The following is a 4,656-nucleotide window of genomic DNA, read 5'->3' as shown; positions in this document are numbered from 1 at the left end:
TTCCTGGAGAAGGACATCATGCTTGGTAAAGTGGAGGGTCAGGGAAAAAGAGGAAGACCCCCAACAAGATGGATTGGCACCGTGGCAACAGCAGAGGGCTCAAATATAACAACAATTGTGAAGATGCCTCAGGACCAGGTGGTGTTTTTAGTTTTGCCCGTAGGGTCGCGATGAGTGGGAACCGACTTTACGGCACCTGACAACAATAACATGATGTTAACGCCATCTACAGGATTCAGTTGTATATTAAATCAATCTCCCTTGAGACAAAAAAAATGAATCAGGCAAGCAGAAGTCAGAGGCCCTCCTACCACCAAGAAAGGAGACCCAAGAGTGGACTGCATGCTGTGGACTTGGGGTCCCTGCACTCTGAGGGTCCTAGAACCAGGCGAAGACTGATATGCCGGACTGTATGGAGAGCTTCAAGGAATGCCGGGCCTACGGGTGCAGAAAGGAAGCCAGGACCCTTCTCCAGAGCCCACCGAGGGGAAAGCGCTTCCCTAGAGCCAGGCACTCTGAGTTCAGACTTCAAGGCTGTGAGAATAAATGTCAGTTTGTTAAAGGTGCTCACCTGGGGCATTTCTATTACACCAGCACAGAGGACGAGGACAGAAGGGAATCATTGGGAAGAAATGTAGGTTCTACTTCACGAACCAAAACTGCTGTGCAACCCTTCACAGAAACACAATCAAATTTCAGTGACCCAAAACACCTGTTGATGAAGCATTTCAATCTACAATGAAAAGGCATCCAGCCATCGTGAAACCCAACTCCTACTGGGAGAATCCCCGCCGCTCTTCTAGAACTTCCAGATGGAGCCACCCAGTATGATCCCTGCACAAGTCGGAGACCCGACTTGTGCACTTGGGGTGAGGGTTTGGGGTTCTTCTGTGTTGTGCACGTTTGTCCTTCTTTCGTGCTCAGTGGTATCCATGGGACCATCCAACCCGGGTCCTCACCACTGAATGGGCATCTGGATGCTTCCCGGCCACCAGCAGAGTGTGTCTAGGGTGTGTCAGGTATGGGACTGGCCCTGGACATGTGTGAGGTGGCCACTACTGAGCACTAGCTACTAGCCAAGGCAGCGTCTGTCACCCGGTGAGGGGTCTTTCAGCGGGTCTAAACCGATAGTCTTCGGCACTATTTTCCAGGATATATACCTCCAGCTACAAGCTGTGGGATTCCAATTACATCTCCATCTTGGAGTGAAATCACCAAGACAACAAAACAAAATAAAACCAGATGGTATCAAGTCTATTCCAACTCTCGGTGACCCCAGACCTTCTGTCCATAGCGCTCCCTGGACTGTGGTCTTCACAGAAGCAGGTCACCAGGGCTCCTTCTCCGTTTAAACCACAGACCTTTCTGTTAGCAGCTGAGTACATCAACCACTGTGTCAGCAGTAGAAGAATCCACCAAACTACGTCTGGAGTGGCTGCTCCGCGCCACCACCACCCGCCAGTGGAGTGTGCGTGTTCCATTGCCTCACGACCTCACCAACATCTTGTGTCCTTGGTACTCTGGATTTCAGCCATTTTTTCGGGGTGCAGTGGTCATATGCTCTCTCCTGAACCAGCCCCTGAGGCCATAATGTGGCTGCCAGGGTCAGGTGCCCACTGAAGGGAATGGGTTGGGGCTACCCTTGTTCACCCCGAATTGGGGTGGGGGAGTCCCAGAGCAGCAAGAGTAAGGTACACCTCCTACCACTCAGGTCCCATGGAAGGGCAGTGCTGAATCCCAAGGAATTTGGGGTGACATGGGGAGGGGTACCTCAGGAAGGAAACCACCTTTTATTAGGGTGTAGCAGGCCTTGGGGTGTGTAAGCAGCTATCACAGCATCTGTGAGGTGCCCACTCACCTCCTGTAATCTGTGTCTCCTTCAAAGCTACCCCAGACCCTGAACCCAACATGGCCATGTCTTCTTGTTATTAAGCACCATTGAGTCAGTTCCAACTCATCGAGACCCTGTGTACAAGAGAAAGAACCACAGCCCAGTCCTGCGTCATTCTCACAATAGCTGCTTGAGCCCAAACCTACAAGACTGAAAATAGAGAAGCAGAGCTATCAATGTATAATGAAGTCAACTACAAAGCCAAACAGAACAGAGAATAGTGTAGATACAGAACTTCCCCATGGCAAGCAAGTCAAGTAGATTTCAAGATAAAACAGACTGTTTTAAGCAAGGGAAAAAATTAATAAATTACAGGGTAACCTCAAAGAAAAATAATACACCTGCACATCAAAATAAAAACAAGATCAGGAAGACTTAGTAAACATTAACACAACAGAAATGAAAATGAAAAAAAAAAAAAAAAAATGAACTCAGGGCAGAAAATTATGTGGAACAAAGAAGCCAGCAGCGCCACGCAGAGAAAAATGACGGCAATCAATTCATACTTATTGGCAATTACACTGAATATAAATGGATTAAATGCACTAGTCAAGACACAGACAGCAGAATGGATAAGAGAAGAGAATCCTTCAATATACTGTCTACAAAAGACACATAGAAAAGATGGAGACAGCCTAAATGCCCATCAACAGAAGAGTGAGTAAACAAACTTTGGTACATACGCGCGGTGGCATACTACTCAATATTAAAGACTAATGATGAATCTGCAAAACACCTGACAACCTGGAGGACATTATACTAAGGGAAATTAGTAAGTCATGAAAGAACAAATACTGTACGAGATCAATGTTGTAAAAATTAGAAAAAAAAAACAGGTGTTCTTGATAAAAGAACCAATCTATGATGGTTACTGTGGGGGAAGGAAAATTATTCATGGGCTTGAGGATTGTTGTTGTTGTTGTTGTTGTTAGGTGTCATCGAATCAGTATCAACTTATAGTTACCCTATATACAACAGAACAAAATACTGCCCGATCCTGGGCCAACCTCACAATCATTGCTATGCTTGAGCCCATTGATGCTGCCACTGTACCAAATCATCTCACTGGGGGTCTTCCTCTTTTCCTCTGACCCTCCATCTTACCAAACATAATATCCTTCTCCAGCGACTGGTCTCTCCTGACAATCTGTCTGAAGTATGAGAGGCAAAGTCTGGCCATCCTGGCCTCCAAGGAGCACTCTGGCTGCACTTCTTCCAACACAGATCTACTGGTTCTTTCAGTAGTCCATGGTATTTTCAATATTTTCCTCCAACACCATAACTCAAATGCATCAATTCTTCTACAGTCTTCCTTATTCACTACTCAATTTTTGCATGCATATGAGGTTATTGAAAATTCCATGGCTTGGGTCAGGCGCACCTTAGTCCTCAAGCTGACATCTTTGCTTTTCAACACTTTAAACAGGTCTTGTGCAGCAGATTTGCCTAATGCAATGCGTCGTTTGATTTCTTGACTGCTGCTTCCATGAGTGTTGATGATTGATCCAATCAAAATGAAGTCTTTGACAACTTCAATCTCTTCTCCATCGATAAGAATGTTGTTTATTGGTCCAGTGGTGAGGATTTTTCTTTTCGTTACACTGAGGTGCAGCCCATACCAAAGCTATGCTCTTTGATCTTCATCAGTAAGTATTTTAAGTCCTCTTTGCTTTCAGCAATCAAGGTTGTATCAGCTGCCTATGGAGGTTGCTAATGAGCCTTCCTCTAATCCTGATGCCACGTTTGTCTTCATATAATTCAACCTATCAGATTATTTGCTCAGCATACAGATTGAATAAGTATGGTGAGAAGACACAACCCTGCCATACACCTTTCCTAATTTTAAACCATTCAGTGTTCCCTTGTTCAGTTCGAAAAACTGCCTCTTGGTCTATATACAGGTTCCTCATGAGCACAATTTTGTTCCTTAATGCTCATTCTTTGCATTGTTGTACATAACTTGTTATGATCCAATCAGAAGTCTTTGCATAGTCAATAAAGCACAAGTAAACCTTCTGGTATTCTCTGCTTTCAGTCAAGATCCATTTGATATCAGCAATTCTTTGTTCCACATCCTCTTCTGAAACTGGCTTGAACCTCTGGAAGTTCTCTGTCAATGTATGGTTGCAGCTGTTTCTATGTTACCTTTAGTAATACTTTACATGCAAGGGATATCAAAGATACTGTCCGATGATTTCTGCATTCTGTTGGGTCTCCTCTTTGGAAAGGGCATAAATATGGATCTCTTCCAATCAGTTGGCCAGGTATTTGTCTTTAAAATTTCTTGGCATAAATGAATGAGTACCGCCTCCATTTGTTGAAAGATTTCAATTTGTGTGTCATCAATTTCCGATGCCTTGTTCTTTGCTGATGCCTTCAGTGCACCTTGGACTTCTTCCTTCGGTATCATTTGCTCTTGGTCATATGCTACCTCTTGAAATGGTTGAACATTAACCATTTCTTTTTTATATAGTGACTCTGTGTTTTCCTTTCACCTTCTTTTGATGCTTTCTTCATCACTCAGTATTTTGTCCATAGAATCCTTCAATACTGCAAGTTGAGGTTTAGACATTTTCTTCAGTTCCCTCAACTTGAAAATGCTGAGCGTGTTCTTCCATTTTAGTTTTCTAAGTCCAGTTCTTTGCACATTTTGTTATAATATTTGACTTTCTTCTCTTGAGCTGACCTTTAAAATTTTCTGTTCAACTCATGTACCTCCTCACTTCTTCGATTCTCTTTCTGCTCCCATAAAGATTTGCAGCCTC

Source organism: Chrysochloris asiatica, unplaced genomic scaffold (assembly GCF_000296735.1).
Source record: "Chrysochloris asiatica unplaced genomic scaffold, ChrAsi1.0 scaffold00238, whole genome shotgun sequence".
Classification (NCBI taxonomy): Eukaryota; Metazoa; Chordata; class Mammalia; order Afrosoricida; family Chrysochloridae; genus Chrysochloris; species Chrysochloris asiatica.
This window is presented reverse-complemented; position numbering follows the sequence as displayed.